Source organism: Nomascus leucogenys, chromosome 1a (assembly GCF_006542625.1).
Source record: "Nomascus leucogenys isolate Asia chromosome 1a, Asia_NLE_v1, whole genome shotgun sequence".
In the NCBI taxonomy this organism is placed as follows: Eukaryota; Metazoa; Chordata; class Mammalia; order Primates; family Hylobatidae; genus Nomascus; species Nomascus leucogenys.
The window spans coordinates 4,121,833-4,147,114 of record NC_044381.1 but is presented as its reverse complement, the minus strand read 5'-3'; the positions used below and the strand labels follow the sequence as shown (position 1 = coordinate 4,147,114).

General features: G+C 35.5%; 1 protein-coding gene and 1 pseudogene across 4 annotated transcripts in view; one reads left to right on the top strand and one right to left on the bottom strand.

Annotated features, from left to right (window-relative positions):
- RFX3 (regulatory factor X3) overlaps nt 1–25,282 on the top strand; it is a 315,033-nt gene that overhangs the window by 51,381 nt on the left and 238,370 nt on the right. The gene's annotated exons all lie outside the window — the stretch shown is intronic.
- On the bottom strand, nt 6,534–8,605 carry LOC115831562 (annotated as a pseudogene).

Below are 25,282 nucleotides of genomic sequence, written 5' to 3'. Positions count from 1 at the left end.
TACTTTGATTTGGGAAATCCAATTATGTGTGGAGATAATTCCACAGGTGAAGTGTTTGCCTACCATTGAGATCCTTAAGGGTTATATAAGTCGATCCAGACTCTGGCCTGCTGAATCAAAACTGTTGCTCTTCAGCAACATTCTAGATGGAGTTTTGATTGAGCTACTCTTTTATGAGTGTTTTAATTATTAGTATATTTTTAACCACATTGCTAATCTCACGAAAGGGCCTGAATAGCCTGTCTAAGTCAACTCTGGATCATCTTGTTACTGCAATAGTTGGATCATAGTACTGCTGTGCAACATTAATAGAAAACTACATAATGTGCAGAAAATAACTATTGCATAGCAACATCAGGATACTGTAACAGTTGTCCAATAAAACAGCAGTATTAGTCCCCCTGAAGTTGTTCAGATAGGGATTTGATAAGCCTAGTATTCATTCTTCACTGACATAGTAACTCAGTCATTTCACTGACAAAGTAATAGTTGCTACGTATCTGATTTAACAAAGAAATGAATGTTGCTTAAATCCTTAAGATAGATTGAAGTTTTTGTTAGGGTTAGGCTCTAAATCCATATCTTTTGTATAGTATAAATTGTGATTCTGTTTTGGAATTATACTTTGCTGTCTGGAGAAGTGTTTATAAAAGTAATGAAAATTTTGGTTGCAAGCCAAAAATTAGAACAAAAATTATACTGAAAATAATTATTACATAAATTTTGAATAACTATGAGCTAGTGACATATATGTATTACCTCATTTTCTCATTACAATATCTCACTAGGGTGTGTTATCTAGATTTTATAGATGGGGAAAATCGAATTAAGAAAGAAAGTGACTTACCCAAGGTCATTTAAGTAGTAAGTGGTAGAGCTAGGATTTGAAATGTGGTCTGTTTAACACTAAAGCCCAAGCTTTTAAATACTGCTTTACACCTTAATATCCGGTGCTTTAATATTCTTGGCCTTCTTTCAAAAACTTCCCTCTTCCTGTCAATTCCAGAGATAACATTCAATAACTTGACAACAGTGACCTTTCTAAACAAATACAGTGTGTTACAGAACCAGATGGCCTAAGATTATATTTTATTTTTCTGGCTCAAAATAAATTGCCTGCCCTAAGACTGATAAAGTCCAAAAAAAGACCCTTCTGTGTCCCAGGACCTCATGAGGCCACATGGCCAGCCGGTGCTGTTGATCATAAGTCAGCCACGAGTAGAAAACCTTATGTCTTTATACTATCATTTAGATTAGGACCTAATGAAGGGGCAAGAAGCTGGTTTACTAAATAAGATCATTCATTAGTCGCAGTGCATTTGGTAGAAAGGTTCTGAAGAAGTGAAGACAGAATTCTAGGCAGTACTACTGTCTGTTCTATAAATTGGATGTAAGGAGAAGGCTGATTTATAATTCAACAAACTCCCAAATTAGGCATCCCTTTTTCCCCCTTGCTGGGATTTAAGGAGGATTTTTTCTAATAACTAGCCACCTTATTCTTGATCATTCAAAATCTGGGTGAGAATTTTCTTAAAAGTCTTAGACAGATATATTTTAAACGTAATTCTATATTGGGAACATAAGTTATTATGCCACACATAAGCATAAACAATGCTTTCATGAGTTTAATTATACTTAATGAATTTCACACTTAGAAAGACAAGTTTAAGCAGGGTAGGCATAGAAATGTTTCAAAGATGTGTTGAAGCCAAACTTGTAATTGACAGTCAGATATAGTGACAAAAGAAACACTAGACTTGGAGTTAGGAGACCTCTGTTTGAGACTTGGCTTTACCATTACTCTGTAAGCATCCTTGAGCAAGTGATTTAAATTCTCCAAGACTCAGTTATTTGTAAAACGATGCCAGAATGATATTACTTGCCTTGTTTTATTGCAGGGTTGTTCTGAGGACAAAGTTAGGGAACAGGTGACAAAGGTACAGTGATGTACAAATGGATGCTGTTATTATGGAAGCATCTACTATATATAAGGGTAAATGTCCTTAGCTGTGAGTGGGACAGATTTGCCTTTAGAATTTCTCTGCTGTTTAGTAATTTGGTGCTTTGGGCCAAGGCACCACAATCTTTTTGAATTTCAGTACTCTCATCTGTATAAAATAATCGACATCACACATTTGTGAGAGTTACATTAATGTAGATACTATATTTAAATTTTTGTAAAATAGTGATGGGGTAGGAGTTACTATCTTGAACAGATTTCAGAAAGTTAGAAAAGAAAGAGCCAGAGATTTTTTATCTGTTCCCAAACATCTTAATAAGATAAACTACTCATAGAATGTTAGAATGCTAGAAGAACCCTTCGAAGGTCATCTCTCTTATCCTGCTCATTTTAAGACAAGGATCACCTCCTAATACTTTTGTCAATTGTGCTCTGTTTATATGCATAGATGATAACATCTCACCAGCATCATCAATTGTAAAGGATAGCAACTGTCTCAATCACAATAGATACAGGTTTCTGAAAATGTAAAGCCATGTCAGAGAAGAACTCTGGAGATAGTATCGGGCTGTGAAAAGAATTTGGGCTTTGGCCCGGTACAGTGGCTCACCGCCTGTAATCCCAGCACTTTGGGAGGCTGAGGCGGGCGGATCACGAGGTCAGGAGATCGAGACCATCCTCGCTAACATGGTGAAATCCTGTCTCTACTAAAAAAAAAAAAAAATACAAAAAATTAGCCGGGTTGTGGTGGCGGGCGCCTGTAGGCCCAGCTACTCGGGAGGCTAAGGCAGGATAATGGCATGAACCCGGCAGGTGGAGCTTGTAGTGAGGCAAGATCGCACCACTGCACTCCAGCCTGGATGACAGAGCAAGACTCCGTCTCAAAAAAAAAAAAAAAAAAGAATCTGGGCTTTGTTGTGACAAGTTGAGATGGAATCTTGCTCCTGTCAGTTACTAGTTTGTGACAGTGAAATATTTACTTAGTATTTTGTGGCCACATAACTATACTGTTTTTGTTGTTGTTGTTTTAACCTACCAACTACATAGGCTGTGTCTGTGTCTGTACTTAAACCTGACTGGCTGTCCATTTTTACATATCATCCTTTGGATCTGAGATGTGTTTGATTTTTATGCTATTTATACTAATGGTTCTTGACCTTCTCTTTCTTGTCTCTAACACATTTGAGACTGGGGATTACAATAGTGATCCCTGAATATTGCAGGGGTGCTTGTGGCAAATCAGCATCTTGGAGTTGTAGGTCAGGTGTACTTTGAAAAGGCTTCCTTCTTAAGGCTGGTTTAGGGACTTACACATGAGCTATAATTTTTTTTTTTTTTTTTTTTTTTTTTTTTTGAGATGGAGTCACGCTCTGTCGCCCAGGCTGGAGTACAGTGGCGCGATCTCAGCTCACTGCAACATGAGCTATAATTTTCAAAACTATAATTATTTTGGGTCACATGTCATGTTTTTCTTACGTTGTTGATTTTGTACGGTTGAATTTATCTATATTGGTGTCTAAAAAATTATTTGAAAGCTAACTGGACAGTATTTTAACGTGAAATTTTAAAACAGTTTTAAGTGTATTCCCATGAGAAGAGCTCTTCCAAAGAAAATATTAGGAAAATAATATTTTATCATTGACCCAGTAAAAACAAGTGCAAAAAAAATTTATATTCACAATCAAGAATAATGACCTTTGTGCACTTTTTAGAACACAGTACGGAGAGATTTCATAGTTTATATATTGACTTTATCTTTGACTTATTGAAAATATTGTTTTCATCCTTATTGGGTGTCCTGGAAAAATAACCAAGTCGATCCTTAAGTTTGAAAAAAGAAAATTCAAAACCAAGTATTTAGTTCTAGATTCTAATGGTTCTAGACTAGAAAATAGAAGATTGGTAGGTAAAGAAAATAATGTATATGAAATAGTATATGAACACAGAAGCATAACATATTTGTGTTCCTACATTGAACACAAATTCAGTGTGCATTTTCTGTCTTTTTGCAGCAGTTCAACTTTGGACATGTATTTCTTTCTTTCTCTTTTTGTTAAATAAATGAACAGAATTTATCCCTTGATCATCTGTAACATAGTTTCATTGTAACGAATAGTCTGGGCTTTCACTTGAATTTTTTTTAATGAATTTACGTGGAGATGCTTTGCATTTTTCTAAATTTTGGCTACCACTAATTAGAGAGTGGGTATTACGAAAAACTGACAGGCAGTTTTAAAAAATATTAAATGAATTGGTTTTGAAAAGGGATACAAGTATGTAGTTTTACATTTTTCAACTTGTTTTTACATTGCCCTTTAGAATGTTTAATATTTTGTAATGAAAGTATGTGGTTTTTCTTTTTTTTTTCCAAAAAGAAAACAATCGGGTAAAAATCTGAGAAATATTTTCAGTTGTCCAAGGCTAATGTTGACTTAAATAGGTCTAGGTCTTCATGGTTGACAGCTGCAGATAATTAGCTTTTTCTTTCTTAACAAAGAAAGCAAATGGAGCTGCAAGACATTCATTGCCTTTTCTGTCATCATAATAATAATGTATGTATTTAACTCCTGCAGTTCCTTAAATTGATTTAGTGCTAAGCTGCCTACATTACATATAATAGGAGTGACAAGTGAAAGCTGCAGCACATATTTGCGTGGCAAAAGGGAGCAGTGATTGACAGCAAAGTTTCTCTCTACAAGAAATAGCAGTGTTGTGGAGCTCAAAAAGGGCCAGATACATAATTCTTAAAATTGTAGAGCAGATTCATGAAATGAATTTTAAAAAGTGATTGCCACTTGGTGTACTTGAGTGTCTTTGTGTTTTTGGCTCTGGGTGAGGGGCACAGATGGACAGAATCTCACCTGACTGCCAAATATCAATACATTCCTTTTAAGTATGTTAGTATTTGTAATTTAAGAATGATACTTACAAATTTTAGATCAAATTATGTCTCTGTACTCAGTAACTGAAAATTTCCTTTAGCTGTAACAATTCACTGTATTTGAAGAAGCCGAGTAATACATCTTTTCAAATAAGGATTTTGAAGGCCCTAAATTGAGTTATCTTTCATGGAAAATACCCATTTTTACATGTCTGTAAAACTTGAGGTATCATTTCTGGAAAGGTAATCACATAGGATTGGTGGTTTCTTTTGGTCAGACAGTGGCTAAATGTGATCATCTTTCAAAAGTACTCAAAAAACATTCTGGCTTTCTTTTGTTCCCATGACACATACCCAGAAGCCATGGTTGAAAGGACACTTGGTGATTGCTGCTGCATGATGCTCTGTGATGAGCCTAGAGTGCTGGGCTTCATATTATGCCATGGAAATGTTTCTTATTTTGTTGACAACTCTGTGTCTGTGGGAGGCAGGGAGGGGAAGCCCTGTGTGTGCTTGTACACTGGCAGCCTCTACTGGCCATTGCAAAGAGCAGCATTGACCTCTGTTCTTTCCATTCCAGGCTGCATATGCTTTTACTTGGGTTTAGCTCTTTCTTCTTTGGTCCTCACCCTCTTTGTTATCCTCTTTTGAAGACTAGTTATTCTGTTGGATGTCTTGATTTATAATTATTAAAGAGCTACTAGTCCAGTATTTTCATTAATAAATTAATATCATAAGTGAATGGAATTCTTCAGGACCTTAGAAGTTATGAATATAACCTTTCCTTGAGAAATAATTTTCATGTAAGAGGGAAGATAGATTCATCTTTATGTAGGTTTTAAAATACTTTCTCAGTTGCAAGCCTTAATGTATGATATAGAGATTAGTCATTTACTTATGACTGACAAATAATCCTGATGCCCTGAAAGAAAGCCTTGGCTCAGTGATAGACTTAACTATACACACACACACACGTACACACACACACACACACACGTACACACACACGTATACACACACACGTGTGTGTGCGTGTGTGTGTGTGTATATATATATATATATATATATATATATATATAATTCTTTAGATTTAGGTATATCAGCTCTCTCTTAGAGGTTTCCAGGAAGTGGACATAAACTCTTATTGGGCTTTATGCATATGAATACCTCTGGGGGTTGGATAGAGGGTGGTGTCTAGGCTTTAAGTCTAGACAGAAAATGATAAGTATTTGTAAATAACAGATCCAAGGATGGTAGTAAACTGGATTATTCTGTTTCAGGGATAGAAACTTATAAAATGTTTGATCTAATATGTTTGACTTTGGGCAATAATTTGACCACAGTAGATGATTTCCCCAATAAAATAGACTCATTTCTTGACATTTACATTTTATCAGTGGCTGTACTTACTAATCACCTAGTTATCTTTGAATCTCTTGGTACTTTCAAATAAGACATCTAATTGAATCTTTTTATGCAAAGTCTCATATCCAATGGCTTCCATTCCTACTGCTACCACCAATTCCTAGATTATTACAGTAACTTTAGGTTAGTGCAAAAGTAATTCGCAAAAGCCACAATTACTTTTCTGCCAACCTGTACTAATAGATTTCATTTTTTCCATGTTCTTTATCTTTTAATTCAGCCCGTACAACCTAGTCATATGCATTTGACTAAAACATTGCTTTTATTGCATCACATTTTTTTCTTTTAATAATTTATTATTTGCTTGAGAAAATGAAAAGGACTAAAGGATATAGCCAGTAGAGCAAGACAAGGAGCATGGAGCTAGGAATAGGAAGATGTGGGATTTTTGCTTTGATTTTGGCTATATGACCTTAAGCATATACATACACCTTCCTGAGTCTCTGTTTTTCTATTATTTAAAATTATTTGTTGCCAAGATTGGTTAAAATAATGTTATATGAAATTGCCATGAGTTCTTCAGAACTCTATTTTCCTGCCACAGAGTAAAAAGACAAAATTTCTTACTCTGGAATTTCTTTTCAAACAGCTCATTTCTGTACTATGCATGGCATATAATAGGTACTTAATAAATGCTGTTTGAATAAATTCTGTACTTCCAATCTTGTATTTCTCTCTTATTTTCCAACTCAAATATTTTGTCTCTACTCTGACCACTGGAAATGTTGTTCGTATGGTCACAGCTACATCATTGTCCTGTTCTTTGCCCTGCTAAGAATGCTGTCCTTCACTTTTTTTTTCAAATCCTGATTTTTAGGAATAGTCAAGTTCCCCCATCTCCTTTCAGTCCACTTTTGCTTTTTCTTTTTTTCACCATAGCAATACTTACTATCTTTACCACTCACTGCTCTATTTTGAAATATATAGTATCTTGTATTATTAATAAAAATGCCCTGTTTGTATACCTTCTCTTCTTTGTATACTGTAAACTCCTGTAGAATAAGAATAATAGCTTTGATTTTTGTAGTTACTCTTTAAGGATATTTTCATTGAACTTGTAATATATCCAGATTAACATATGGGCCAAGTGTAGTGGCTCACGCTTGTAATCTCAGTACTTTGGGAGGCTGAGGCAGGTGGATCACCTAAGGTTGGGAGTTCAAGACCAGGCTGGCTAACATGGTGAGACCCTGTCTCTACTAAAAATACAAAGAAACAAAAAAAAGTTAGCTGAGCATGGTGGTGTATGCCTGTAATCCCAGCTACTAAGGAGACTGAGGCAGGAGAATCACTTGAACTCGGGAGGCGGAGGTTGTGGTGAGCTGAGATCATGCTACTGCATTCCAGCCTGGGAAACAGAGTGAGACTCTGTTTCAAAAAAAGAAAAAAAGCAAAACAGATTAACATATAAGAAATGGTTTATATTTGTCACAAGATATTAGAACAAGGATTGGCAGGTTGTTAGAAGTGAGATACTAAGATGCTGTCAGACTACTGATACTCTTGATTTATAGGGGTAAAGAATTCAGATTGCAAGGGCTTTGGGGAAGGTTCCCCTCTGGAAAATAATGACCTGCATATTGTTATGAGTTAGTGATTCTTCTATTTTAATAAAGCGCCCCTTTAACATATAAATACCTTAATTAGGAACAGGTCCTTATATACCAATATTGTTTCCTTGTGAATATAAATTAAGTGGTAAAAGGCATAGAAGTCATAGGGGTGAGAGAGACGCTTACTTCTCCACCAATACCTTTTGAATTTTTTTTTTTTTTTTTTTTTAGTATTTACATTTTTACCTGTTCAAATCTAACAAATTGGAACTGTTTCTTGGATGGGTAAGTTATCAAACATTCCCACCGGTGTAAAAGTCTTCAACATATATTTAATTGCTTTTATTTGTTAAATCAGCTTTATTGGGACGTAATTTACTTAGAGTATAATTCAGCGATTTTAAGTGTACAATTTGATGAGTTGTGGCAGATGTATACAATTGTGTTCCACCATTACAACCAAATATGGATCATTTCCATCACCCCCAAAAGTTTGTTCCTGCCCTTTTGTAGTCAATCCTTTACCCCATCTCATTGCTCCTGGCATCCACAGATCTACTTTATAGTACTACAATTTTGCTGTTTCTAGAATTTTATATAAATGGAATCATGCAGTATGTAGTTTTTGCACCTGGCCTCTTTTAGATTTTACCTGTATATGTATCAGCAGTTTGTTCCTTTTTATTGCTGAGTGGTAGTTTACTGTGTGGCTATACCGCAATTTAGTTATTCTAGTAACTATTTGATGGAATTTTTCTTTTTCAGGGTTTATCTATTATGAATAAAACAGTTATGTAGACACTGTCATGCACTATAAGTGTTTTAATGGACATATGTTTTTATTTTACTCGGACAAATGTGTACGAAGCGATTGCTGAGTCATATGATAAGGGTATGTTTTAACTTTTCTAAGTAACTGCCAAACTGTTTTCCAAAGTGACTGTACCATTTTGCATCCCTGCCAGTTGCTCTACATCCTTGTCAACACTTGGTATTAACAGTTCTTTTTATTTTAGCTATCATTCTAATGAAGGTGTAATGGTAACTCATTACAGTTACATTACTTTGTATTTCCCTAAAATGATTAATATTTTGAGCATTTTCTCATGTACTTTTTGGTCATTTGCATATATTCTTATGTAAAGTGTCCAAACCATTTCCCTATTTTTTATTTTCATTTTTATTTATGAAGGCAGTAGTGCAGTGGCATGATCACAGCTCCCTGAAGCCTTGACTTCCCAGGCCCAAACAATCCTCCCGCCTCACCCTCTGAGGAGCTGGGACCGTAGGCGTGTACCTCCAGGCCTGGCTAATTTTTTTAACTTTTTGTAGATGCTGGGGTCTCCCTATGTTGCCCAGGCTGGTCTTGAACTCCTAGGCTCAAACGATCCTCCTGCCTTGGCCTCCCAAAGTGTTGGGATTATAAGCATAAGCCCCAGTGCCCAGCCCCTAGTTTTAAAAAAACAGTTCTTTGTTTCCTTCTTATTGAGTTCTGTATATATATTTACATATTCCGGATATAAGTCCTTTATCAGAGATATGTTTTCCAATTTTTTTTTTCCAAGTCTATGGGCTTGTGCTTTCATTTTCTTAAGTGTGCTTTTTCAAAGAGTAAGTCTTTAATTTTGATGAAGCCCAATTTATTGATTTTTTCCTTTGTGCTTTTTGTGGAGTGCTAAAGATTTTTATCTAAACGAATATCATTTAGATTGCCTTGTATGTTCTTCTGGTAGCTTATAATCTCATTTTTAGGCTTATGATACATTTTGAGTTAATTATTGTATATGATATGAGGTGTTGTATCTTTCCAAATGGGTATGTGATTGTTCCAGTTCCATTTGTTGAAAAAGACAATAATTTTTCCATTTAATTACCTTAATGTTTTCATTGAAAAATCAGTTGACCATATATATGTGTGGGTTTATTTCCATTCCATTTTTTAATTACTATCTTTATGACAATACCCTATTTTCTTGATTATTGTAGCTCATAGTCTTACAGTTAAGTAATATATAAGTCCTCCCACTTTCCCTTGTGTTTCAAAATTGTTTTGGTTACTTTACATCCTCTATGTTTTCATATACATTTTTAAAAGCCCACTGGGATTTTGACTGGAATTGCATTGACTCTATAGATCTGTTTCAAGAATTAATATATTAAACAATATTGGGTGTTATGATTCACGAACATGATATGTCTCTTTCTTTACTTAGGTCTTTAATTTCTCTTACCGGTGTCTTGCAGTTTTTAGTGGATAATTCTTGCATATATTTTTTGTTAAGTTTATTCCCATTATATATTTAATACTATTATAAGTGACATCACATGCTATTGTAATGCTAGCAGTGCAATATTAGCAATGCTAGTATTGAAATACAATATGACTAGTATTGAAGTATGGTATACTTTTTCTATTTTGACCTTTTAACATTGTAATGTTACTAAATGCACTATTTCTAATAGCTTTATTTAATTTTTGGTAAACTCTTAAAAGTGTTCTGCATAGACAATCATGCTGTCTGCAAATAAAGGCAGTTTTTACTACTTTTCTAATTTGTGTGCCTTTTATTAATCTTTCTTACTTTATCGCATTGGTTAGGACCTACAGTGTTGAGTAAAAGTGGGGAGGGACGATATCCTTGCCCTCTTATATTAGAAAGAAAATATTCAGTCCTTCCCTATTAAGTATGATGTTAGCTATAGTTTCTTTCTGGATGCCTTTTATTAGGCTGAGGAAATTCCCTTCAATTCCCAGTTTGCTGAGGGTTATTTATGAGTGAATGTTAAATTGAGATGACCTTATACTTTTTCTTTTAGTCTGTTAGTCTGGTGAAATATCCTGATTGATATTCTAATGATAAAGCAACCTTGAATTCTGGGATAAATCCCATTTTGTAATTATCTGTTTATATGTATGTTGCTGGGTTTGATAGGATTTTGTTACAGATACTTTGTTATTTGTCTTCCTAAGGGATATTGGTCTGTAGTTAAATTTTCTTGTAGTATGTTTGTCACTTTTTTCTTTTTTAAACAGGGTAACACTGGCCTCATAAAATGAGTTGGGGAATGTTCCCTCTTTTATTTTCAGGAGGAGTAAACCCCAACTTGATTATGAATTGGAAAACACAAAAGTTCACTTGTAGCACTCAAACAACTTATTTCTTGTGACTGAAATAAGAAATATTTTAATATGTATTAAAGGATGTGTTCTCCCTTTCAGATGTTCTCCAAATGATTATTTGTATGTAAAAACAAAAAGTAAAACAAAATAAAATAGCTTATGTAGGTATGCTTATATAGGCATTTGTAAAAATTGATATGCAAATTAAAATTTAACAGTGTTGGATATTAATTTAATATCAATAAGCCATAGATATGATATATGAAAATATATTCACAGGGATGTTAATACTTAAATTATTTTGTTTTTGTTCATGTAAACATTTTGTGAAGTCTCTTGTACATTCTCATTAAGTCATACTTTGTTTATATTTCAGCTTAACAACTTGTCAGTGGTAATTGTTATGTTGCATTAAGTTAAAAAAATTCTTTTTCTAGCATAATATTGTTCTACTAACAGTTCTTTGTGGCAAGAAACTATTCCTTGAACATGCAGTAGTTCTTAAATTGTATCCCATTTAGATGAGAAAACTGATAGATGTATTTAGAGTGCTTAGTCACTGATTTGACCTCGTTGGATGACTTTTTACATGTTGCTGTTAAAACTGTTCTATTTTCATCCAAAGCACATTCTGTGAACTTTAGGATCAGGATGACAAATGCTGTCTACCATCTAACACGGTATCTGTTAAAATTGTTTTGGATGATTGGGAAGTTGGATTAAATGAATAAAAATGGTGAACTTTATTGGGTGACAAACATGAAACTCAATTTATATTTTTATGTGATGAAAATAGTTTGTTGCTGTCTTATGTATTTAAAAATATTAGAATCTTAACCTTGTGAAGAGCTTTATAAACATTTGCTACATGTATTTTGTCTATCTAGTTTAGATAAATATTATTGATATTAAGTAAATATTTTAAATAAATATTAATGAGAAATAAGAAATAGTAAATCTCAGCGATGGATGTTAAAACATACCAAAACTACCAGATTTTATAAATTGTGATAACCTGTCATCTTATAAGAAAAATAATCTGTGAGAACACTAAATACATTAGAGTAAGACTACAGGAGAAGTATTGAGAGGCATTTATAGTTCTCTGTTACACATATAATAAAAATAATATGTTGTTAGGAAATTGGTTAAGTGATTAGGGAAGCATTGTCTTTTCTCACTGTAGAAATAGAAGCATATATACTTGGAAATGGCAAGAAAATAGTACAGTGTTTTGAAGCTTTTTTTTTTGATAGTGGGCATGTGTAGCCTTTAACTACCTAAGCCTGGGATGGGGTTGGGATGGGATTAAGGGAGGTAAGGTGCTAGCTCTGAGAGTCTGTGAAATCCTGCTTCATTTAAAGTAGATCAAAATGAACTAAGTGACATGAATAAGGCTTTACAATGACTGAGTTTATCAGTTTCAAGTTTAGAGCTAAGGAAAGTAAAATTGAACATTGAAAATTATATTTTTTGAAATGTTGGTTTATCTTATTTGATGATTATAAGGTAGAGGAAAACTGGGCAAATAGGGTGATGATTTTTTTATGGAACAAGGACTTTTTAAAAATAATATTAAATCTATTATGTGATGTTGTAAAATATTAGATTATTTAGTTTCATCCATGCATAGATTGAGGTGCAAGAGGATTTGTGTTCTTAAATTGGTGTTGATTTAATTTGCATCTCATAAGAAAATTGAGCATTTTAGTAACATATAATTTAATTTGTAGAGCCCAGAATAGATTTAGTATCTTTTCTAAGTACCTGTTAAGTAACTTTAGGTTTTATTGACCCCTGCCTTCCATCGTCCAATTTGTCGCATTCCCTACAATAAAGCTGATGAATTTGTGTATTCATATCTAAGCTGGGTTGTAAGCCAGAGTAATGGTAGAAGGCAAGAGAAAGATGCCAGACTAGGGGCCTTTGATATGTAACCAACCGTCTTTTGAAGTTGAACATTTGTTATAATAAAGTTTTTTTTTCTCCATCATGTCACTATATCATTATTTAAAACCCCTTTCCTCGATTACAAAAGCAACACATACATTACGAAGAGGAAAGGAACTACGCCCATACTCTCACCATCCATGGATAACATAGATAACCTTCTTTAGGTAAAATACTTTCAAAATGAAATTGTATTAGAGTTATTATTGGAAGATGTCCTCTTTTAAATTCTACCTTCTATCAAACTATAACTTATTCTGAGTAAAATGGATAAGAATGTAGTAGGATGAGATAACTAGGGGCTGAAGTGATAATTCAAGAGAAGATTGAGAAGGAAAAGAATCCCCATGAAATTACTGAAGCACAGAACAAAAAGGGAAGAGCAAAACAAAAAATTCTGACTCTCATGAGTGTGTCTATGGAAATGTAAAGTTATATAAATAAGTATTGTTATGTATTATGTATACTTTCACTTATTATTCATAAAATTTATTTTGATTCGGGTCACTTTTTAGTTAGCTCACTGCATCCAAATGTAAAACAGTGTCTTCATAATAGAGGAGTGCCCAGTAAGTGCGCCAATTTTATGTTTTCCAGTCCTTTATTCTCAGAATTTAATCAGTGGGATCTTGTCCTGAAACTTACCACGTGTCTTCCACTTTTCACAGATGTGATTGGGGTAGAAATTCTTCCTGTTTATCTGAATGAGAACCCTTTGGTAAAATTCCTTTGATTCTGAGATAACTAGATGAAATGTGTTGCATAAATCATGTCACAGCAAACAGTTGTCACCTGGCACTAGAGCTTGATGAAATTTAAAAGTGTTGGCTCATTGCCTATAGTGTTCAGTTACAGTTCTATAGAAAGTCTGTTTGTACAGATGAAGCAGTTCTTGGTGTAATGCAAGATTCATCTCTCAAGTGATAGGGCACGTATGAGTTTATTCCGGAGATCTTTACTCTGAGCTCCCAAGACATACTCAGACGGGCATTGTTTTAATTTCTCATTGCTCTCCCTTTGGCAGACTTATAAGAAAATGAACAGATCTTCAATTTGGTGAAATTCTTAGCATTTATTTGATTCAGTGTCTATGGCAATGCAGGAATATTTTCAATACTATTCTTGGCAGATAATCAAATTTGAGTTTTAAGATGCTGCTTTTGTCTGTAACTACTTATTCCCTGTCAGCTCTTGTCTTGACTTTATTCTACTGCCAAACTTTCTATATCCATCTTTACTTATTGGTAGCTTAGTCTTATACTTAGCCTTTTCTTACAGAATAATAAAGATCTATTAAGCATGTATAGAAAAAGGGTAATGAACCCATGTTCATTGACTCCAGAAGAAACTACAACTATAGGACTGTATTCTTTATACTGTGCCAAACTTTATTCCTAAAAGCTACATTAGATTTTCCCATTCCCAGACTTTAAAACCTTTGTCACCTATAGGAAAACATACAGACTTCGGGGGTCATAAAACAGGTGTATATCTACTTTAAAAAAAATCACTTTGTTTCTATTTCCCACCTCCATTACTCTTCTACTCCATAGGTAAATTCTGATGTTTCTGATCTGAATCGTTTTATTTGTATGTGTGCTTGTAAGACATGTAGATTTATTTTGTGTGCAGACAAATACTGGACGTGCCTGTATTTTAAATTTGCATTCCTTGTGTTATGCTCTAGACATTATTTATTTTGACCTCAGCACTGTTTTAAAGATCTGTCTATATCATTGGCATACATCTGGATTGCTACTCCTAACTGCTGTACAGTATTCTGTAGAGATCACTTGCTTCGTTTTATTTATTCTATGTATCGGTGACTTTACATTACAAGGCCTTTTTTATAACTGACCCCATATTTTTAAGTTATCTCTTGGAATTACACTTCATGCACCTTAAATCCTAGCTGCATGAAGCCCATCATTCCTGTATGAAAACAATGTCCTTTTTTATATTGCCATGCCTTTGCACATGCTGTTCCCTAGGATACTTCCAGTCATCTAATGACTGCTTCCTCACGACTCAACTCAGATGTCATTTCCTTGATGAAGACTTAAGCAGCTATTTCATGCTTGAGCTAGTTGCTCTGTACTATGCTCACACATCACTTATTTTTATCTTGGGAATATAGAAGCCTACAATTCCACTTAGCAGTCTATATTTCTGTCTAGATTCCTTGAAGACCAGATAGATCTCAGGTATCTTTGTATTCTTTACTCTGTAGTTTGGTGAATTGCGTATAGATGGCAATCAGTAAAACATTCATTGAATGAATGAAGTGTGTGGGGTTCCTTAAAGTGAAATACTGACCATATAAGCAAAAATGATTCTCATAAGTAAGAAAAGGTTGGGACACAAATACAAATGTCTTATAACACTGAGAGAATGGCATACAGGAAGCTGAATCCTAAAATGAATTGAGGCTTATAAAGATACTAAGTACTGGAACATGTTCAGATTATGAAAAAAAAAATAAAGAATAAACTACTGGTTGGGACAGATGTAAATACTGGATAGTGGAGTGAAAGCAGAGTTATGGAACTCCTGGGTTTTTAATTTCTCTATCAAAAGAAAATGATACTCAAATTCAGTAAAGACTAATGACAGTGGCAAGGCAATTGAAGTTAAGAAAGGTAAAGCAATGATGAGAAAGCACTTTTTTTGCTCTCAACTAGTTAATGTCCTAGGATTAAATGACTTGCAAATATGAATAGTTAGGTAATCTTTGAACCATTATGACCAGTAACAGAAATGCCAGAAAACTAAAGATCATGCAGATACTGTTTTTATTTTCATAAAAGGGAGGAAAAGGTAGAATTTTCCTATTTTAAGATTAGTAGGTTTTGTTTTTATCCTTGGGACAATTCTTTTCTTTCTTTCTTTTTTTTTTTTGAGACGGAGTCTCGCCCTGTTGCCAGGCTGGAGCGCAGTGGCGCGATCTCGCCTCACAGCAACTGCAGCCTCCCAGGTTCAAGCTATTCTCCTGCCTTAGCCTCCCAAGTAGCTGGGATTACAGGTGCATACCACCATGCCCAGCTAATTTCTGTAGTAGAGACGGGGTTTCACCATGTTGGCCAGGATGGTCTCGATCTCGACCTCATGATCCACCCGCCTCAGCCTCCCAAAGTGCTGGGACTACAGGCATGAGCCACCGCGCCTCGCCCTTGGGACAATTCTTTAACTGATGATTAGACAGATGACTTGTGAGGACTTGAGCAGTCCTCTAGGGATCACGTGGGCTCACTAGGAGTGTGTCATGTTAAACATGTGACTTTTTTCCCCCATGTAGGTGGAGTAAGTTGATTTAGCAAGGTTTCAGACAGTGTCTCGTGAAATGTTTATGAAATATTTAATAGATGGCCGAATTAGGAGTTAGGTTATTGGGCCAGGTAAATTAACGGATGGTTGAAATAATTTGATGAATGAATTGATGTCAGCTTGGAGAAAGGTATTTCTAGTGACATGACGTGGCCGTTTTTTTCACTTTGTTCTATTAATCATTTTTATCATGGACTTGGGTTAAACAGGCACATCACATTTGCATATCACATAAAGCTGGGAGCAAAAGCTAATAGTTTGGATGAGGGAATCAGGATTGAAAAAAGCTTAGCCATCTGAAATGATTAGCTGAAACTAAGATGGTCTGTAATAATGATTAACGTAAAATTTTGCATATAGGTTTGTCAAATTATCACACTAGCCACGAATCAAGTGGATATGTTTTAAAAGAAATTCATATGAAGAGACCTGGGAAGTTGTGGTTTAACTGTCACTGCCATGTCCCACAGTGCCATGGTTTGAATGTGTCTCCTCCAAAAGTGAGATGTAGAAACTTAAGGGCCAATGTGATACTATTCGAGCGTGGGACCGGTCATAAGGTCATGAGGGCTCCTTCCCTTGTGAATGGGAGTAAGACCCCTATAAAAACTGCTTTACATAGCCTTCAGGAGCTTGCTCTTCTGCCTTCTGCCATGTGAGGACACAGGTTTCCTCTATTCTGGAGGATGCAGCCCTCACCAGACAACCTAATCTGCCCACACCTTGACTTATATCAGCCAAGGATTGTCAGATATAAGTTTTTGTTCTTTGTAAATTACCCAGCCTCAAGTATTGCTCTGTCAGCACAAACTAAAACACAAGTGTAGACTGTTTTAATAGAAGTGAAGTACTTGGAATGGGGAAGTGCAGTCTCTGTACTGATGAGAAGATACCATTGTATTCATATATGGTTTCCAGGTTTTAAGAAGTATCTGGGAAGTTTATTATAAAAAGTATTCTGAAGAATCAGAATGGCTTCCTAACATAACTTTTGTGTGTGTAGAGAAATTATTAGAATAATAACTTTTCAGATTCTTAAGGCTGAAAGAATTAACCTAGTTCTATATTTGCTCAGCTTTTAAATTATGTATCTACTAGCAGGCTGAAAATTGTGCCAAACATTGGGGATATAATAGTGACTAAAAACAGAAAAACTGACCTCCTTTTTACTCTTTATGGCATTGACAGTCTGATGGAAAAGGCAGACATTAACCAAGTAATTACATGAGTAAATGTAAATGGCAGCTATGATAACTTCAATGAAGTAGAAGTATACGGTGTCATGAGAAAGAGTATATAGTAGGAACATTTGATTTGCTCAGTAAGGGAAGGGAAGGCAAGGGAAGGCTTGCCTGAATTAAGAAAGAATATGCATTGACTAGGTGAAAAGGGATGGAGAGGGGTCTAGGGTGAGTAAGCATGGTGCTTAAGAAAAACAGCCTGTCTGCACCCATTAACTCGTCATTTAGCATTAGGTATATCTCCTAATGCTATCCGTCTCCCCTCCCTCCACCCTACAACAGTCCCCGGAGTGTGATGTTCCCCTTTCTGTGTCCAAGTGTTCTCATTGTTCAGTTCCCACTTATGAGTGAGAACATGTGGTGTTTGGTTTTTTGTCCTTGCGATAGTTTGCTGAGAATGATGGTTTCCAGTTTCATCCATGTCCCTACAAAGGACATGAACTCATCCTTTTTTATGGCTGCATAGTATTCCATGGTGTGTATATGCCACATTTTCTTAATCCAATCTATCGTTGTTGGACATTTGGGTTGGTTCCAAGTCTTTGCTATTGTGAATAGTGCCGCAGTAAACATACGTGTGCATGTGTCTTTATAGTAGCATGATTTATAATCCTTTGGGTGTATACCCAGTAATGGGATGGCTGAGTCAAATGGTATTTCTAGTTCTAGATCCCTGAGGAATCGCCACACTGACTTCCACAATGGTTAAACTAGTTTACAGTCCCACCAACAGTGTAAAAGTGTTCCTATTTCTCCACATCCTCTCCAGCACCTGTTGTTTCCTGACTTTTTAATGATCGCCATTCTAACTGGTGTGAGATGGTATCTCATTGTGGTTTTGATTTGCATTTCTCTGATGGCTGGTGATGATGAGCATTTTTTCATGTGTCTTTTGGCTGCATAAATGTCTTCTTTTGAGAAGTGTCTGTTCATATCTTTTGCCCACTTTTTGATGGGGTTGTCTGTTTTTTTCTTGTAAATTTGTTTGAGTTCATTGTAGATTCTGGATGTTAGCCCTTTGTCAGATGAGTAGGTTGTGAAAATTTCCTCCCATTCTGTAGGTTGCCTGTTCACTCTGATGGTAGTTTCTTTTGCTGTGCAGAAGCTCTTTAGTTTAATTAGATCCCATTTGTCAATTTTGGCTTTTGTTGCCATTGCTTTTGGTGTTTTAGACATGAAGTCCTTGCCCATGCCTATGTCCTGAATGGTATTGCCTAGGTTTTCTTCTAGGGTTTTTATGGTTTTAGGTCTAACATGTAAGTCTTTAATCCATCTTGAAATAATTTTTGTATAAGGTGTAAGTTTCAGCTTTCTACGTATGGCTAGCCAGTTTTCCCAGCACCATTTATTAAATAGGGAATCCTTTCCCCATTGCTTATTTCTGTCAGGTTTGTCAAAGATTAGATGGTTGTAGATATGTGTCATTATTTCTGAGGGCTCTGTTCTGTTCCATTGATCTATTATCTGTTTTGGTACCAGTACCATGCTGTTTTGGTTACTGTAGCCTTGTAGTATACTTTGAAGTCAGGTAGCATGACGCCTCCGGCTTTGTTGTTTTGGCTTAGGATTGACTTGGCGATGCGGGCTCTTTTTTGGTTCCGTATGAACTTTAAAGTAGTTTTTTCAAATTCTATGAAGAAAGTCATTGGTAGCTTGATGGGGATGGCATTGAATCTATAAATGACCTTAGACAGTATGGCCATTTTCACGATATTGATTCTTGCAACTCATGAGCATGGAATGTTCTTCCATTTGTTTGTGTCGTCTTTTATTTCGTTGAGCAGTGGTTTGTAGTTCTCCTTGAAGAGATCCTTCACATCCATTGTAAGTTGGATTCGTAGGTATTTGTATATATATGTAACAAACCTGCACATTGTGCACATGTGCCCTAAAACTTAAAGTGTAATAATAATAAAATTAAAAAAAAAAAAAGAAAATAACCCTATCGGAGCCAATGAAACTTGATGTTTACTTAAGCTACTGGAAAGGAGAAAAAAACAAAAAAAAGAAAAACAGCCTGTCTGATGCTGACAGAATCTGCTCTAAACCTGAAACGGTAGGAAGGAATGAGGCCACTCAGCCTTTAAAGACCTTGGTAAGAAGTCTATTCCTTATCTAGAAACAGTGAAAAACATTTGCTGGTCTTACATAGAAGAGTACCTGATTTAAATTTGGAAGATATTTCTGGCTAAGGTGTGGGGAATTGACTAGAGAGAATTTGGTAAAACACCTAAGGAAGAATTCCAGTTGAGTGGACGAGGGGGCATTGTGCTGCAAATGGGACTCGTCAGGGAAAGTGGAATTCAGTTCTGAAGATGAGGTGGGAGACAATGAAGATACATTTAGGGGCAGGAGACTTGGGTATGAGTCTCAGTTTTACCATTCATAGCTTAGTGGCCTTGTGTAAATCACGTTATTTCTGTGTCCCTGATTTAATTGTACCACATTTTTCTCATAGGTTTTGTTGAAATCAGATGATTTTATACACATGTGAATGGCTTATAAACTGTGAAGTATTATATAAAATGAAAGATTTGTGGGGAAAAAAAATAGTCAATAATAGCCATTATTGGACAGGGTAGCCTAGTCATAGAATGGGATTTTTTCAGTGGTTCCTTGTGTTAACTAGTTGGAATAGATGATTCTTTAAAATTTTTATCATTGTAGTTTCAGATTTCCCTATCTCTTCTCAGTTGCTTTGGAGCATTTACTAACAAGGACAGCCTAAACATTTATAGCGGGTCCATGCTTTTTGGCTTTCTAGTGGCAATCAAGTAGCTTGATGTGATTTTAAATCAGCTTTACACATGCTCTTTCTCTTATATATGATCTCAGATGTAAGAGGCAATTTAAGGAATCTTGTAGCAAAATCTAAAGCAAAGAATTAGAAAGTATAAAAAAATTCTCAATATATATTTTGGTAAGGTAGAACATACATATCTGAAGTTACGTTCAAGTACATAGAGATATACATGTATTTCTTCTCTCGAGTGTTGCCTGTGTATATGTATGCGTTTGTGGGAAGCTATGCAAATACAGATCCTATGAGTAGAAATATACCTTTAGTTTTTGAAATGGTTTATTTTACAACCCAAGATAAAATAGAAATCAGGGTAAAATATACTGTTTAGCTACTTTTTTGAGACAGGAAAGGAATGACATTCCTAATTCAGAGCAAAGAGTGCATGTAGCTAACATTATTTATTCACATATTTGTGCACACAAAATCTCAGATATCCATTTAAACAGCTAATATATTTATATGTACTACTCTAACTTGTATTTTTACTAAAATTATTTATGTATGTTATCACTAGTCTCAAAAACTGATGCCCAAGTTAAATGTGGACATACCTTTTTTTACAGTGAACTAAAGCAAAAGACTGGGGTATATTTAAAAATATATTTAAAATATTTAAAAAATTAAATTTGTGCCATCTTCTGGGATAATGCCAAAGACAGTTTCAACTGTAGCACTCTGTATAATTAAACATGTTTTATGTCACTGTTCTTGAATTTTTTGTTGCTTTATTGTTCATTAGAATTACTCTTTTTTTTTTTTTCTTTTAAAAAGAGTCTCGCTTTGTTGCCCAGGCTGGCGTACAGTGGCACCATCTTGGCTCACTGCAACCTCTGCCTTCTGGGTTCAAGTATTCTCATGCCTCAGCGTCCCAAGTACCTGAGATTACAGGCATGTGCTACCATGCCTGGCTAATTTTTGTATTTGTAGTAGAGACAGGGTTTCACCATGTGGGCCAGGCTGGTCTCGAACTCCTGGCCTCAAGTGATCCACCCACCTTGACCTCCCAAAGTGCTGGCATTGCCAGCATTACAGGCATGAGCCATCGTGCCGAGACAGAATTATTCAATTCTAAGTAGGTATGACTTCTGCATGTGTCTTAGGATTTGGGGCATTTCTATGCAGAAGAAATACTGTTCATTTTAGTTAGTTAGTGATAAGTATTTAGTTCCCTAATGAACGAGGAATAATAATTGCTGAAAACCAGTTACACTTGGGGGGTGTTTACACTTGGGAATTGCTTCTGGATCCATAGCTGAGTAGAAGACATGACAGAGTGATAAATCAGATCTCCTCTACAGACTTCCATTTATACTGATAATGACCATAATAGATGGGCCTGTCACTAGGCTAAGAAATTTACATGCGTTTTTATTTAATCTTTCCAACAGTCTTATGGGATGTGGGTACTGTTATTCCAGTTATGCATATGAAGAAGCTGGGATTTAGTGAAGTTAAATAACTAGTAAATAGAGAGGGCTATCTTCCTTCCTAAGTCGCTTTTGATTCCAAGACTGCTGTGCTATTTTGAAACCGCTGATTTGGTACAAAAGAACTTGATTGAAATCATTTTAGTCTAATCTCCTGGAGCCATGCTACTTTCTATGGTGTTATGTTAAAAAGAGATAATACACAGATAGCAGATACAAAGGTTGAAATCAGAAACCTATAGTATTCCCTGGGTAATAATGGATTTCTTGTTGCTTTTATAATAAGTTTTTAAATAGCTAATGCATACACATAGTAAAAAATAATTCAGATAGTCAGAGTGTCTACAGAGTGCAAAGTATGTCTTTTTCCCACACCAGCCTCCTATTCCCCTACACAGAAGCAACCATTGTATCTAAATTGTGGTTATTCTTCCAAATATGGTGTTAACATGAATTTATTTTTATTTTGCCCAGGCTGGAGTGCAGTGGCACAATCATAGTTCACTGCAGTGCCAAACTCTTGAGCTCAAGCAATCTTCGTGCCTCAGCCTCTGTAGTAGTTGGGACTAGCAAGCATGTGTCACCAGGCCCAGCTATTATTTTTATTATTTTGTAGAGCTGGTGTCTCTGTATGTTGCCCAAGCTGGACTTGAACTCCTAGTGTCAAGCAGTTCTCCTGCCTTGGGCTCTCAAAGCACTGAGATTACAGGCATGAGCCACTGTGCCTGGCCATTAGTTGGTTTTTTAAAAAATGACATTTGAGCATCAATTCTTAAGAAAACTAGAAGAGCCAGATCTTGTACCAGATTGACATCTGAATGGGCCACGCTAGAGAAGGCTGGAGAAGGATGCGGATGACACACTTTCAGTGATGAGAGTGTCAGATAGGGCGTCAGCATTACCCACCATCCCCATAGGGGTAACAGAAAGCCCTTGCAGCAGGTTTGCCTTGTTTCATAGATGAGAAAATTGGTTATTTAGGTCATGTAGGTAGTTGCAGGTAGAGCAGAACTCAGATGCAGAAATATGCTTCTCATTTTTCCAATTCTACTTCAGCACAAGTGACTTGTGGATTTGAGAGTGTAACAAAGAATTGTACAATTGAAATTGTACAATTCCAAAATTGACTAAGGGTTTCTACTGGGAAGCCAAATAGCAAACTTCAGAAAGCCAAAGTCAGTAGCAGATATTAAAAAAAAAAAAACTTCTAAAATACATCTTTATATTTTAGAATAAATTTAGATTTACAGAAAGCATGTGAAGATATTAAACAGAGTTCCCATGTATGCTATACCCAGTTTCCCCTATTATTAATAGGTTTATCCACTATCAAGTTACTCTGGAAGGAAGTCACTATATGGAGCCCACACATAAGGAGTGGAAGATTATGTTCCACCTTCATGAGGGCTAAGTAAATTATTTGGAATGCTTTTGCACAAGAGATTTGTCTCTCATTCTGTTTATTTATTTTTTCAGTAAAAATTATTTATTATCTTTTTGAGACTCTCTCTGTTGCCCAGGCTGGAGTGCAGTGGCGTAATCATAACTCACTGCAGCCTAGACCTCCTGGGCTCAAGCCATCCTCCTACCTCAGCTTCCTAAGTAGCTGGGACTACAGACACACCACCATGCCCTGCTAATATTTGTAATTTTTTTGAGAGATGGGGTTTCACCATGTTGCCTAGGCTGCTCTTGAACTCCTGGGCTCAAGTGAACTTCCTACTTCAGCCTCCCAAAGTTCTGAGATTGCAGGTGTGAGTCCCTGTGCCCAGCCTCAATCATTTACATATATAAATATGGCTCATGGATTATATGATTTTGGGTTTATAATCCAGTACTACAGTTTTATTGCTCAAATTGTTCCAGCTTTGGCCATTGAGAGCTCTTTTAGTTGGCTTCTGTATCTCTTTAACACACTTTCATCATTGTGTTTTATTTTTGTTTTCTTTTCTGAGTGTTTCTTCACTTTCCTACACTGCAGGATGCTCCAGATTCGCCTTTTGTATTTCCTGCTTCACTCCTAGAATCAGCTTTTTCTGCATGGAACTCTGATTCTTTTTTTTGGAAAATAGTATTGGAAACCAAGATCTGGGTGCCAGTTGTAATTGCAGCTCTTTTAAAACCAAATATTGAATAGAAAAGGAAGTTTCAGCCATTTTCCCAGGTAGTACTAAATTAAGTCATTGCAGTAATTTATTTAATTTCACTGGATTGAATGGAATGATCCTAAGGATTTTTAAGGGAAAATTCTAAGAATTCTTATTACTGTTTTCTGTTACTTTTACAAAAAAATTCTATACTTGATATCACTTGATTTGATTTTTTTTGTGGGTCCTTGACCAAAAAACCTGAGGCAAAACTTCAAAACATGGTAATTTGAAGCAGGTTGGGATTAACTCTGGGATTTTGGAAAGACTTTAAACTCCATTAGGAAAATTAACAAGCATGTAGTCTATAAAACACATGTAACTCATATTTATGTAAAGAATAATACTTTCTTCCACCTTCAGACATCTAAGATTTAAAAAAATGTTCTTTTTAAAAGAAAGAATAGTACTTTCTTTTGTATCACTAAACATTTCAGATTTGTCTATTGAACAGAGGATCGGGGAGAATGTTTTGTTAAGGAAAGAGAAAAACAAAAAAATAGTAAAAAAAAAAAAAGAGAGAGAAAAACATGACCTGAGCATAGTTAAAATACATTTTAACTATGTTTTATATTGTTTTAAAGAGACATTCCCTGTTATATATCTCGTCTTTCTGACACCAGAATTGAGATTTTCTTAATCTGAGGTATTTTCACATAGATCAAACAACTCATTTTTAGAGGTTTTAGAGGGATTTATTTGTATGTGTGTGATTGCAACCTTAGTGGTACTGATGAACCTTTTTGAAAGCTTATATTTTAATTTTATTTTTTTCTCTGCCTTGCCAGGCAAATATTCTCTTTAGCATCTACCATTTCAATAGACAAGTTGAATTTTACAGCCCATCAAGCAACCAGGTCGGTAGAACCACAGGATCTGATAGGTGAATGCATAAACTATAAAAACCAAAATCATTTTCAAAGAATTAACCAGATGTTTTTATCCTGGGCTACGATGATCACTATTTGTCCTAAACTATTTTAATTTTCTGTGTCTTAGGTTTTTTTTTTTTTTCCTTCTTTTTTTTTCTTGAGACAGGGTCGCGCTCAGTTGCCCAGGCCGGAGTGCATTGGTGTGATAATAGCTCACTGCAGCCTCAGTAATTTTAGCTTCAATCTCTTGGGCTCAAACGATCCTCCTGCCTCAGCCTCTGGAGTGGCTGGGACTACAGATATGCACTTCCACACCTGGCTAATTTTTTTTCCTTTTTAGTAGAGACAAGGTCTTGCCATGTTGCCCAGTTTGGTCTTGAACTCCTGAGCTCAGGATCTCCTTGGCCTCCCCAGTTGCTGGGATTACAGGCATGGGACACTGTGCCTGGCCAATTTTCCATATGTTATTTTAACTGTAAAGAATAGTCTTTTAAATCAATCTGAGTAGAAAAATGTCAAATAAACTGATAGTGTACAGTTGTAATTAGAAAGAAGCACAGCACCAATGAGGAAAGGAA